Source organism: Dendrobates tinctorius, unplaced genomic scaffold (genome assembly GCF_039654945.1).
Source record: "Dendrobates tinctorius isolate UK_male_01 unplaced genomic scaffold, ASM3965494v1 ptg000143l, whole genome shotgun sequence".
Lineage (NCBI taxonomy): Eukaryota > Metazoa > Chordata > Amphibia > Anura > Dendrobatidae > Dendrobates > Dendrobates tinctorius.
This window is the reverse complement of record NW_027361810.1, coordinates 11,329,747-11,345,442: the sequence shown is the minus strand read 5'-3', so window position 1 is coordinate 11,345,442 and position 15,696 is coordinate 11,329,747.

Sequence of the window (15,696 nt, the reverse complement as noted above, 5' to 3'; positions counted from 1 at the left end):
TCAGTGTCCCATTATCAGTGTCCCATTATCAGTGCAGCCACAATGTCCCATTATCAGTGTCCCATTATCAGTGCAGCCAGAATGTCCCATTATCAGTGCGGCCACAATGTCCCATTATCAGTGCAGCCAGAATGTCCCATTATCAGTGCAGCCAGAATGTCCCATTATCAGTGCGGCCACAATGTCCCATTATCAGTGCAGCCACAATGTCCCATTATCAGTGTCCCATTATCAGTGCAGCCATAATGTCCCATTATCAGTGCAGCCACAATGTCCCATTATCAGTGCAGCCACAATGTCCCAATATCAGTGCGGCCACAATGTCCCATTAACAGTGCGACCATAATGTCCCATTATCAGTGCAGCCACAATGTCCCATTATCAGTGCAGCCACAATGTCCCATTATCAGTGCGGCCACAATGTCCCATTATCAGTGCAGCCACAATGTCCCATTATCAGTGCGACCATAATGTCCCATTATCAGTGCGACCATAATGTCCCATTATCAGTGCGGCCACAATGTCCCATTATCAGTGCGACCATAATGTCCCATTATCAGTGCAGCCACAATGTCCCATTATCAGTGCAGCCACAATGTCCCATTATCAGTGCGGCCACAATGTCCCATTATCAGTGCGGCCACAATGTCCCATTATCAGTGCAGCCACAATGTCCCATTATCAGTGCGACCATAATGTCCCATTATCAGTGCGACCATAATGTCCCATTATCAGTGCGGCCACAATGTCCCATTATCAGTGCGACCATAATGTCCCATTATCAGTGCAGCCACAATGTCCCATTATCAGTGCAGCCACAATGTCCCATTATCAGTGCAGCCACAATGTCCCATTATCAGTGCGACCATAATGTCCCATTATCAGTGCGACCATAATGTCCCATTATCAGTGCAGCCACAATGTCCCATTATCAGTGCAGCCACAATGTCCCATTATCAGTGCGGCCACAATGTCCCATTATCAGTGCAGCCACAATGTCCCATTATCAGTGCGACCATAATGTCCCATTATCAGTGCGACCATAATGTCCCATTATCAGTGCGGCCACAATGTCCCATTATCAGTGCGACCATAATGTCCCATTATCAGTGCAGCCACAATGTCCCATTATCAGTGCAGCCACAATGTCCCATTATCAGTGCAGCCACAATGTCCCATTATCAGTGCGGCCACAATGTCCCATTATCAGTGCAGCCACAATGTCTCATTATCAGTGCAACCACAATGTCCCATTATCAGTGCAGCCACAATGTCCCATTATCAGTGCAACCACAATGTCCCATTATCAGTGCAGCCACAATGTCCCATTATCAGTGCGGCCACAATGTCCCATTATCAGTGCAACCACAATGTCCCATTATCAGTGCGGCCACAATGTCCCATTATCAGTGCGACCATAATGTCCCATTATCAGTGCAGCCACAATGTCCCATTATCAGTGCGACCACAATGTCCCATTATCAGTGCAGCAACAATGTCCCATTAACAGTGCGGCCACAATGTCCCATTATCAGTGCGGCCACAATTTCCCATTATCAGTGCGGCCACAATGTCCCATTATGAGTGCGACCATAATGTCCCATTATCAGTGCAGCCACAATGTCCCATTATCAGTGTCCCATTATCAGTGCAGCCACAATGTCCCATTATCAGTGCAGCCACAATGTCCCATTATCAGTGCGACTACAATGTCCCATTATCAGTGCAGCCACATTGTCCCATTATCAGTGCAGCCACAATGTCCCATTATCAGTGCAGCCACAATGTCCCATTATCAGTGCAGCCACAATGTCCCATTATCAGTGCAGCCACAATGTCCCATTATCAGTGCAGCCACAATGTCCCATTATCAGTGCAGCCACAATGTCCCATTATCAGTGAGAACACAATGTCCCATTAACAGTGTCCCATTAACAGTGCAGCCACAATGTCCCATTATCAGTGCAGCCACAATGTCCCATTATCAGTGAGAACACAATGTCCCATTAACAGTGTCCCATTAACAGTGCAGCCACATAGTCCCATTATCAGTGCAGCCACAATGTCCCATTATCAGTGAGAACACAATGTCCCATTAACAGTGTCCCATTTTCAGTGCAGCCAAATTGTCCCATTATCAGTGCGGCCACAATGTCCCATTATCAGTGAGAACACAATGTCCCATTAACAGTGTCCCATTAACAGTGCAGCCACAATGTCCCATTTTCAGTGCGGCCACAATGTCCCATTATCAGTGAGAACACAATGTCCCATTAACAGCGTCCCATTAACAGTGCAGCCACATAGTCCCATTATCAGTGCAGCCACAATGTCCCATTATCAGTGCAGCCACAATGTCCCATTATCAGTGCAGCCACAATGTCCCATTATCAGTGCAGCCACAATGTCCCATTATCAGTGCAGCCACAATGTCCCATTATCAGTGCGGCCACAATGTCCCATTATCAGTGCAGCCACAATGTCTCATTATCAGTGTCCCATTATCAGTGCAGCCACAATGTCCCATTATCAGTGCAGCCACAATGTCCCATTATCAGTGCAACCACAATGTCCCATTATCAGTGCAGCCACAATGTCCCATTATCAGTGCGGCCACAATGTCCCATTATCAGTGCAACCACAATGTCCCATTATCAGTGCGGCCACAATGTCCCATTATCAGTGCGACCATAATGTCCCATTATCAGTGCAGCCACAATGTCCCATTATCAGTGCAACCACAATGTCCCATTATCAGTGCAGCAACAATGTCCCATTAACAGTGCGGCCACAATGTCCCATTATCAGTGCGGCCACAATGTCCCATTATCAGTGCGGCCACAATGTCCCATTATGAGTGCGACCATAATGTCCCATTATCAGTGCAGCCACAATGTCCCATTATCAGTGCAGCCACATTGTCCCATTATCAGTGCAGCCACAATGTCCCATTATCAGTGCAGTCACAATGTCCCATTATCAGTGCAGCCACAATGTCCCATTATCAGTGCAGCCACAATGTCCCATTATCAGTGCAGCCACAATGTCCCATTATCAGTGCAGCCACAATGTCCCATTATCAGTGCAGCCACAATGTCCCATTATCAGTGCGGCCACAATGTCCCATTAACAGTGCGGCCACAATGTCCCATAATCAGTGCGGCCACAATGTCCCATTATCACTGTGGCCACATTGTCCCATTATCAGTGCGGCCACAATGTCCCATTAACAGTGCGGCCACAATGTCCCATTATCACTGTGGCCACATTGTCCCATTATCACTGTGGCCACATTGTCCCATTATCAGTGCGGCCACAATGTCCCATTATCAGTGTGGCCACATTGTCCCATTATCAGTGCGGCCACAATGTCCCATTATCAGTGCAGCCACAATGTCCCATTATCAGTGCGGCCACAATGTCCCATTATCAGTGCAGCCACAATGTCCCATTATCAGTGCGGCCACAATGTCCCATTATCAGTGTGGCCACATTGTCCCATTATCAGTGCAGCCACATTGTCCCATTATCAGTGCGGCCACAATGTCCCATTATCAGTGTGGCCACATTGTCCCATTATCAGTGCAGCCACAATGTCCCATTATCAGTGCAGCCACAATGTCCCATTATCAGTGCAGCCACAATGTCCCATTAACAGTGCGGCCAAAATGTCCCATTATCAGTGCAGCCACAATGTCCCATTATCAGTGCGGCCACAATGTCCCATTATCAGTGCAGCCACAATGTCCCATTATCAGTGCAGCCACAATGTCCCATTATCAGTGCGGCCACAATGTCCCATTAACAGTGCGGCCACAATGTCCCATTATCAGTGCGGCCACAATGTCCCATTATCAGTGCAGCCACAATGTCCCATTATCAGTGCAGCCACAATGTCCCATTATCAGTGCAGCCACAATGTCCCATTAACAGTGCGGCCACAATGTCCCATTATCAGTGCGGCCACAATGTCCCATTATCAGTGTCCCATTATCAGTGCGGCCACAATGTCCCATTATCAGTGTCCCATTATCAGTGCAGCCAGAATGTCCCATTATCAGTGTCCCATTATCAGTGCAGCCAGAATGTCCCATTATCAGTGCAGCCACAATGTCCCATTATCAGTGCGGCCACAATGTCCCATTATCAGTGTCCCATTATCAGTGCAGCCATAATGTCCCATTATCAGTGCAGCCACAATGTCCCATTATCAGTGCAGCCAGAATGTCCCATTATCAGTGCAGCCACAATGTCCCATTATCAGTGCAGCCAGAATGTCCCATTATCAGTGTCCCATTATCAGTGCAGCCATAATGTCCCATTATCAGTGCAGCCACAATGTCCCATTATCAGTGCAGCCAGAATGTCCCATTATCAGTGCAGCCACAATGTCCCATTATCAGTGCAGCCAGAATGTCCCATTATCAGTGCGGCCACAATGTCCCATTATCAGTGTCCCATTATCAGTGCAGCCAGAATGTCCCATTATCAGTGTCCCATTATCAGTGCGGCCACAATGTCCCATTATCAGTGCAGCCACAATGTCCCATTATCAGTGCGGCCACAATGTCCCATTATCAGTGTCCCATTATCAGTGCAGCCAGAATGTCCCTTTATCAGTGTCCCATTATCAGTGCAGCCAGAATGTCCCATTATCAGTGCGGCCACAATGTCCCATTATCAGTGCAGCCAGAATGTCCCATTATCAGTGTCCCATTATCAGTGCAGCCATAATGTCCCATTATCAGTGTCCCATTATCAGTGCAGCCACAATGTCCCATTATCAGTGCGGCCACAATGTCCCATTATCAGTGCAGCCAGAATGTCCCATTATCAGTGTCCCATTATCAGTGCAGCCATAATGTCCCATTATCAGTGTCCCATTATCAGTGCAGCCACAATGTCCCATTATCAGTGCAGCCACAATGTCCCAATATCAGTGCGGCCACAATGTCCCATTAACAGTACAGCCACAGTGTCCCATTATCAGTGCAGCCACAATGTCCCATTATCAGTGCGGCCACAATGTCTCATTATCAGTGCGACCATAATGTCCCATTATCAGTGCAGCCACAATGTCCCATTATCAGTGCAGCCACAATGTCCCATTATCAGTGCGGCCACAATGTCCCATTATCAGTGCAGCCACAATGTCTCATTATCAGTGTCCCATTATCAGTGCAGCCACAATGTCCCATTATCAGTGCAGCCACAATGTCCCATTATCAGTGCGACCATAATGTCCCATTATCAGTGCGACCAGAATATCCCATTATCAGTGCGGCCACAATGTCCCATTATCAGTGCGACCATAATGTCCCATTATCAGTGCAGCCACAATGTCCCATTATCAGTGCGGCCACAATGTCCCATTATCAGTGCAGCCACAATGTCTCATTATCAGTCTCCCATTATCAGTGAAGCCACAATGTCCCATTATCAGTGCAGCCACAATGTCCCATTATCAGTGCAACCACAATGTCCCATTATCAGTGCAACCACAATGTCCCATTATCAGTGCGGCCACAATGTCCCATTATCAGTGCGACCATAATGTCCCATTATCAGTGCAGCCACAATGTCCCATTATCAGTGCGACCACAATGTCCCATTATCAGTGCAGCAACAATGTCCCATTAACAGTGCGGCCACAATGTCCCATTATCAGTGCGGCCACAATGTCCCATTATCAGTGCGGCCACAATGTCCCATTATGAGTGCGACCATAATGTCCCATTATCAGTGTCCCATTATCAGTGCAGCCACAATGTCCCATTATCAGTGCAGCCACAATGTCCCATTATCAGTGCAGCCACAATGTCCCATTAACAGTGCAGCCACAATGTCCCATTATCAGTGCAGCCACAATGTCCCATTATCAGTGCGGCCACAATGTCCCATTAACAGTGCAGCCACAATGTCCCATTATAAGTGCAGCCACAATGTCCCATTATCAGTGCGGCCACAATGTCCCATTATCAGTGCAGCCACAATGTCCCATTATCAGTGCGGCCACAATGTCCCATTAACAGTGCAGCCACAATGTCCCATTATCAGTGCGGCCACAATGTCCCATTATCAGTGCGGCCACAATGTCCCATTATCAGTGCAGCCACAATGTCCCATTATCAGTGCAGCCACAATGTCCCATTAACAGTGCAGCCACAATGTCCCATTAACAGTGCGGCCACAATGTCCCATTATCAGTGCAGCCACAATGTCCCATTAACAGTGCAGCCACAATGTCCCATTATCAGTGCGGCCACAATGTCCCATTATCAGTGCGGCCACAATGTCCCATTATCAGTGCGGCCACAATGTCCCATTATCAGTGCAGCCACAATGTCCCATTATCAGTGCAGCCACAATGTCCCATTATCAGTGCGGCCACAATGTCCCATTATCAGTGCAGCCACAATGTCCCATTATCAGTGCAGCCACAATGTCCCATTATCAGTGCAGCCACAATGTCCCATTATCAGTGCAGCCACAATGTCCCATTATCAGTGCGGCCACAATGTCCCATTATCAGTGCAGCCACAATGTCCCATTATCAGTGCAGCCACAATGTCCCATTATCAGTGCGGCCACAATGTCCCATTATCAGTGCGGCCACAATGTCCCATTATCAGTGCAGCCACAATGTCCCATTAACAGTGCGGCCACAATGTCCCATTATCAGTGCAGCCACAATGTCCCATTATCAGTGCAGCCACAATGTCTCATTATCAGTGCAGCCACAATGTCCCATTATCAGTGCGGAAACAATGTCCCATTATCAGTGCGGCCACAATGTCCCATTATCAGTGCAGCCACAATGTCCCATTATCAGTGCGGAAACAATGTCCCATTATCAGTGCGGCCACAATGTCCCATTATCAGTGCGGCCACAATGTCCCATTATCAGTGCGGAAACAATGTCCCATTATCAGTGCGGAAACAATGTCCCATTATCAGTGCGGCCACAATGTCCCATTATCAGTGCGGCCACAATGTCCCATTATCAGTGCAGCCACAATGTCCCATTAACAGTGCGGCCACAATGTCCCATTATCAGTGCGGCCACAATGTCCCATTATCAGTGCGGCCACAATGTCCCATTATCAGTGCAGCCACAATGTCCCATTATCAGTGCAGCCACAATGTCCCATTATCAGTGCGGAAACAATGTCCCATTATCAGTGCAGCCACAATGTCCCATTATCAGTGCGGCCACAATGTCCCATTATCAGTGCGGCCACAATGTCCCATTATCAGTGCAGCCACAATGTCCCATTATCAGTGCAGCCACAATGTCCCATTATCAGTGCAGCCACAATGTCCCATTATCAGTGCGGAAACAATGTCCCATTATCAGTGCAGCCACAATGTCCCATTATCAGTGCGGCCACAATGTCCCATTATCAGTGCGGCCACAATGTCCCATTATCAGTGCAGCCACAATGTCCCATTAACAGTGCGGCCACAATGTCCCATTATCAGTGCAGCCACAATGTCCCATTATCAGTGCAGCCACAATGTCCCATTATCAGTGCAGCCACAATGTCCCATTAACAGTGCAGCCACAATGTCCCATTATCAGTGCAGCCACAATGTCCCATTATCAGTGCAGCCACAATGTCCCATTAACAGTGCAGCCACAATGTCCTATTATCAGTGCAGCCACAATGTCCCATTAACAGTGCGGCCACAATGTCCCATTAACAGTGCGGCCACAATGTCCCATTATCAGTGCAGCCACAATGTCCCATTATCAGTGCAGCCACAATGTCCCATTATCAGTGCAGCCACAATGTCCCATTATCAGTGTCCCATTATCAGTGCAGCCACAATGTCCCATTATCAGTGCGGGAACAATGTCCCATTATCAGTGCAGCCACAATGTCCCATTATCAGTGCAGCCACAATGTCCCATTATCAGTGCGGAAACAATGTCCCAATATCAGTGCGGCCACAATGTCCCATTATAAGTGCAGCCACAATGTCCCATTATCAGTGCGGCCACAATGTCCCATTATCAGTGCGGCCACAATGTCCCATTATCAGTGCGGCCACAATGTCCCATTATCAGTGCAGCCACAATGTCCCATTAACAGTGCAGCCACAATGTCCCATTATCAGTGCAGCCACAATGTCCCATTATCAGTGCAGCCACAATGTCCCATTAACAGTGCGGCCACAATGTCCCATTAACAGTGCAGCCACAATGTCCCATTATCAGTGCAGCCACAATGTCCCATTATCAGTGCGGAAACAATGTCCCATTAACAGTGCAGCCACAATGTCCCATTATCAGTGTCCCATTATCAGTGCAGCCTCAATGTCCCATTATCAGTGTCCCATTATCAGTGCAGCCACAATGTCCCATTATCAGTGCAGCCACAATGTCCCATTATCAGTGCAGCCACAATGTCCCATTATCAGTGCGGAAACAATGTCCCAATATCAGTGCGGCCACAATGTCCCATTATAAGTGCAGCCACAATGTCCCATTATCAGTGCGGCCACAATGTCCCATTATCAGTGCAGCCACAATGTCCCATTATCAGTGCAGCCACAATGTCCCATTATCAGTGCGGCCACAATGTCCCATTATCAGTGCGGCCACAATGTCCCATTATCAGTGCAGCCACAATGTCCCATTATCAGTGCAGCCACAATGTCCCATTATCAGTGCAGCCACAATGTCCCATTATCAGTGCAGCCACAATGTCCCATTATCAGTGCAGCCACAATGTCCCATTATCAGTGCGGCCACAATGTCCCATTATCAGTGCAGCCACAATGTCCCATTATCAGTGCAGCCACAATGTCCCATTAACAGTGCAGCCACAATGTCCCATTATCAGTGCAGCCACAATGTCCTATTATCAGTGCGGCCACAATGTCCTATTATCAGTGCAGCCACAATGTCCCATTATCAGTGCAGCCACAATGTCCCATTATCAGTGCAGCCACAATGTCCCATTATCAGTGCAGCCACAATGTCCCATTATCAGTGCAGCCACAATGTCCCATTATCAGTGCGGCCACAATGTCCCATTATCAGTGCAGCCACAATGTCCCATTATCAGTGCAGCCACAATGTCCCATTATCAGTGCGGCCACAATGTCCCATTATCAGTGCAGCCACAATGTCCCATTAACAGTGCAGCCACAATGTCCCATTATCAGTGCAGCCACAATGTCCCATTATCAGTGCAGCCACAATGTCCCATTAACAGTGCGGCCACAATGTCCCATTAACAGTGCAGCCACAATGTCCCATTATCAGTGCAGCCACAATGTCCCATTATCAGTGTCCCATTATCAGTGCAGCCACAATGTCCCATTATCAGTGCGGAAACAATGTCCCATTAACAGTGCGGCCACAATGTCCCATTAACAGTGCAGCCACAATGTCCCATTATCAGTGCAGCCACAATGTCCCATTAACAGTGCAGCCACAATGTCCCATTATCAGTGCAGCCACAATGTCCCATTATCAGTGCAGCCACAATGTCCCATTATCAGTGCAGCCACAATGTCCCATTATCAGTGCAGCCACAATGTCCCATTATCAGTGCAGCCACAATGTCCCATTAACAGTGCGGCCACAATGTCCCATTAACAGTGCAGCCACAATGTCCCATTATCAGTGCAGCCACAATGTCCCATTATCAGTGTCCCATTATCAGTGCGGAAACAATGTCCCATTATCAGTGCGGAAACAATGTCCCATTATCAGTGCAGCCACAATGTCCCATTATCAGTGCAGCCACAATGTCCCATTATCAGTGCGGAAACAATGTCCCAATATCAGTGCGGCCACAATGTCCCATTATCAGTGCGGCCACAATGTCCCATTATCAGTGCAGCCACAATGTCCCATTATCAGTGCAGCCACAATGTCCCATTATCAGTGCGGCCACAATGTCCCATTATCAGTGCAGCCACAATGTCCCATTATCAGTGCAGCCACAATGTCCCATTATCAGTGCAGCCACAATGTCCCATTATCAGTGCAGCCACAATGTCCCATTATCAGTGCAGCCACAATGTCCCATTATCAGTGCGGCCACAATGTCCCATTATCAGTGCAGCCACAATGTCCCATTAACAGTGCGGCCACAATGTCCCATTATCAGTGCAGCCACAATGTCCCATTATCAGTGCAGCCACAATGTCCCATTAACAGTGCGGCCACAATGTCCCATTAACAGTGCAGCCACAATGTCCCATTATCAGTGCAGCCACAATGTCCCATTATCAGTGTCCCATTATCAGTGCAGCCACAATGTCCCATTATCAGTGCGGAAACAATGTCCCATTAACAGTGCAGCCACAATGTCCCATTATCAGTGCAGCCACAATGTCCCATTATCAGTGCGGAAACAATGTCCCATTAACAGTGCAGCCACAATGTCCCATTAACAGTGCAGCCACAATGTCCCATTAACAGTGCGGCCACAATGTCCCATTATCAGTGCAGCCACAATGTCCCATTATCAGTGTCCCATTATCAGTGCGGAAACAATGTCCCATTAACAGTGCGGCCACAATGTCCCATTAACAGTGCAGCCACAATGTCCCATTAACAGTGCAGCCACAATGTCCCATTATCAGTGCAGCCACAATGTCCCATTATCAGTGCGGCCACAATGTCCCATTATCAGTGCAGCCACAATGTCCCATTATCAGTGCAGCCACAATGTCCCATTATCAGTGCAGCCACAATGTCCCATTATCAGTGCAGCCACAATGTCCCATTAACAGTGCGGCCACAATGTCCCATTAACAGTGCAGCCACAATGTCCCATTATCAGTGTCCCATTATCAGTGCGGAAACAATGTCCCATTAACAGTGCGGCCACAATGTCCCATTAACAGTGCAGCCACAATGTCCCATTATCAGTGCAGCCACAATGTCCCATTAACAGTGCAGCCACAATGTCCCATTATCAGTGCAGCCACAATGTCCCATTATCAGTGCGGCCACAATGTCCCATTATCAGTGCAGCCACAATGTCCCATTATCAGTGCAGCCACAATGTCCCATTATCAGTGCAGCCACAATGTCCCATTATCAGTGCAGCCACAATGTCCCATTAACAGTGCGGCCACAATGTCCCATTAACAGTGCAGCCACAATGTCCCATTATCAGTGCAGCCACAATGTCCCATTATCAGTGTCCCATTATCAGTGCGGAAACAATGTCCCATTATCAGTGCGGAAACAATATCCCATTAACAGTGCAGCCACAATGTCCCATTAACAGTGCGGCCACAATGTCCCATTAACTGTGCGGCCACAATGTCCCATTATCAGTGCAGAAACAATGTCCCATTATCAGTGCAGCCACAATGTCCCATTATCAGTGCAGCCACAATGTCCCATTAACAGTGCGGCCACAATGTCCCATTATCAGTGCAGCCACAATGTCCCATTATCAGTGTCCCATTATCAGTGCGGAAACAATGTCCCATTATCAGTGCAGCCACAATGTCCCATTAACAGTGCGGCCACAATGTCCCATTAACAGTGCAGCCACAATGTCCCATTATCAGTGCAGCCACAATGTCCCATTATCAGTGCGGCCACAATGTCCCATTATCAGTGCAGCCACAATGTCCCATTAACAGTGCGGCCACAATGTCCCATTAACAGTGCAGCCACAATGTCCCATTAACAGTGCAGCCACAATGTCCCATTATCAGTGCAGCCACAATGTCCCATTAACAGTGCGGCCACAATGCCCCATTAACAGTGCAGCCACAATGTCCCATTATCAGTGCAGCCACAATGTCCCATTAACAGTGCGGCCACAATGTCCCATTAACAGTGCGGCCACAATGTCCCATTAACAGTGCGGCCACAATGTCCCATTATCAGTGCGGCCACAATGTCCCATTAACAGTGCGGCCACATTGTCCCATTATCAGTGCGGCCACAATGTCCCATTATCAGTGCGGCCACAATGTCCCATTATCAGTGCGGCCACAATGTCCCATTATCAGTGCGGCCACAATGTCCCATTATCAGTGCGGCCACAATGTCCCATTAACAGTGCGGCCACATTGTCCCATTATCAGTGCGGCCACAATGTCCCATTATCAGTGCGGCCACAATGTCCCATTATCAGTGCGGCCACAATGTCCCATTATCAGTGCGGCCACAATGTCCCATTAACAGTGCGGCCACATTGTCCCATTATCAGTGCGGCCACAATGTCCCATTATCAGTGCGGCCACAATGTCCCATTATCAGTGCGGCCACAATGTCCCATTATCAGTGCGGCCACAATGTCCCATTAACAGTGCGGCCACATTGTCCCATTATCAGTGCGGCCACAATGTCCCATTATCAGTGCGGCCACATTGTCCCATTATCAGTGCGGCCACAATGTCCCATTATCAGTGCGGCCACAATGTCCCATTATCAGTGCGGCCACAATGTCCCATTATCAGTGCGGCCACAATGTCCCATTATCAGTGCGGCCACAATGTCCCATTATCAGTGCGGCCACAATGTCCCATTATCAGTGCAGCCACAGTGTCCCATTATCAGTGCTGCCTCAATGTCCCATTATCAGTGCAGTCACAATGTCCCATTATCAGTGCAGCCACAGTGTCCCATTATCAGTGTCCCATTATCAGTGCAGCCACAATGTCCCATTATCACTGTCCCATTATCAGTGCGGCCACAATGTCCCATTATCAGTGCGGCCACAATGTCCCATTATCAGTGTCCCATTATCAGTGTCCCATTATCAGTGCAGCCACAATGTCCCATTATCAGTGTCCCATTATCAGTGCAGCCAGAATGTCCCATTATCAGTGCGGCCACAATGTCCCATTATCAGTGCAGCCAGAATGTCCCATTATCAGTGCAGCCAGAATGTCCCATTATCAGTGCGGCCACAATGTCCCATTATCAGTGCAGCCACAATGTCCCATTATCAGTGTCCCATTATCAGTGCAGCCATAATGTCCCATTATCAGTGCAGCCACAATGTCCCATTATCAGTGCAGCCACAATGTCCCAATATCAGTGCGACCACAATGTCCCATTAACAGTGCGACCATAATGTCCCATTATCAGTGCAGCCACAATGTCCCATTATCAGTGCAGCCACAATGTCCCATTATCAGTGCGGCCACAATGTCCCATTATCAGTGCAGCCACAATGTCCCATTATCAGTGCGACCATAATGTCCCATTATCAGTGCGACCATAATGTCCCATTATCAGTGCGGCCACAATGTCCCATTATCAGTGCGACCATAATGTCCCATTATCAGTGCAGCCACAATGTCCCATTATCAGTGCAGCCACAATGTCCCATTATCAGTGCGGCCACAATGTCCCATTATCAGTGCAGCCACAATGTCCCATTATCAGTGCGACCATAATGTCCCATTATCAGTGCGACCATAATGTCCCATTATCAGTGCGGCCACAATGTCCCATTATCAGTGCGACCATAATGTCCCATTATCAGTGCAGCCACAATGTCCCATTATCAGTGCAGCCACAATGTCCCATTATCAGTGCAGCCACAATGTCCCATTATCAGTGCGACCATAATGTCCCATTATCAGTGCGACCATAATGTCCCATTATCAGTGCAGCCACAATGTCCCATTATCAGTGCAGCCACAATGTCCCATTATCAGTGCGGCCACAATGTCCCATTATCAGTGCAGCCACAATGTCCCATTATCAGTGCGACCATAATGTCCCATTATCAGTGCGACCATAATGTTCCATTATCAGTGCGGCCACAATGTCCCATTATCAGTGCGACCATAATGTCCCATTATCAGTGCAGCCACAATGTCCCATTATCAGTGCAGCCACAATGTCCCATTATCAGTGCAGCCACAATGTCCCATTATCAGTGCGGCCACAATGTCCCATTATCAGTGCAGCCACAATGTCTCATTATCAGTGCAACCACAATGTCCCATTATCAGTGCAGCCACAATGTCCCATTATCAGTGCAACCACAATGTCCCATTATCAGTGCAGCCACAATGTCCCATTATCAGTGCGGCCACAATGTCCCATTATCAGTGCGACCATAATGTCCCATTATCAGTGCAGCCACAATGTCCCATTATCAGTGCGGCCACAATGTCCCATTATCAGTGCGACCATAATGTCCCATTATCAGTGCGACCATAATGTCCCATTATCAGTGCAGCCACAATGTCCCATTATCAGTGCAGCCACAATGTCCCATTATCAGTGCAGCCACAATGTCCCATTATCAGTGCGGCCACAATGTCCCATTATCAGTGCAGCCACAATGTCTCATTATCAGTGCAACCACAATGTCCCATTATCAGTGCAGCCACAATGTCCCATTATCAGTGCGGCCACAATGTCCCATTATCAGTGCAACCACAATGTCCCATTATCAGTGCGGCCACAATGTCCCATTATCAGTGCGACCATAATGTCCCATTATCAGTGCAGCCACAATGTCCCATTATCAGTGCGACCACAATGTCCCATTATCAGTGCAGCAACAATGTCCCATTAACAGTGCGGCCACAATGTCCCATTATCAGTGCGGCCACAATTTCCCATTATCAGTGCGGCCACAATGTCCCATTATGAGTGCGACCATAATGTCCCATTATCAGTGCAGCCACAATGTCCCATTATCAGTGTCCCATTATCAGTGCAGCCACAATGTCCCATTATCAGTGCAGCCACAATGTCCCATTATCAGTGCGACTACAATGTCCCATTATCAGTGCAGCCACATTGTCCCATTATCAGTGCAGCCACAATGTCCCATTATCAGTGCAGCCACAATGTCCCATTATCAGTGCAGCCACAATGTCCCATTATCAGTGCAGCCACAATGTCCCATTATCAGTGCAGCCACAATGTCCCATTATCAGTGCAGCCACAATGTCCCATTATCAGTGAGAACACAATGTCCCATTAACAGTGTCCCATTAACAGTGCAGCCACAATGTCCCATTATCAGTGCAGCCACATTGTCCCATTTTCAGTGCGGCCACAATGTCCCATTATCAGTGAGAACACAATGTCCCATTAACAGTGTCCCATTAACAGTGCAGCCACATAGTCCCATTATCAGTGCAGCCACAATGTCCCATTATCAGTGCAGCCACAATGTCCCATTATCAGTGCAGCCACAATGTCCCATTATCAGTGCAGCCACAATGTCCCATTATCAGTGCAGCCACAATGTCCCATTATCAGTGCGGCCACAATGTCCCATTATCAGTGCAGCCACAATGTCTCATTATCAGTGTCCCATTATCAGTGCAGCCACAATGTCCCATTATCAGTGCAGCCACAATGTCCCATTATCAGTGCAACCACAATGTCCCATTATCAGTGCAGCCACAATGTCCCATTATCAGTGCGGCCACAATGTCCCATTATCAGTGCAACCACAATGTCCCATTATCAGTGCGGCCACAATGTCCCATTATCAGTGCGACCATAATGTCCCATTATCAGTGCAGCCACAATGTCCCATTATCAGTGCAACCACAATGTCCCATTATCAGTGCAGCAACAATGTCCCATTAACAGTGCGGCCACAATGTCCCATTATCAGTGCGGCCACAATGTCCCATTATCAGTGCGGCCACAATGTCCCATTATGAGTGCGACCATAATGTCCCATTATCAGTGCAGCCACAATGTCCCATTATCAGTGCAGCCAC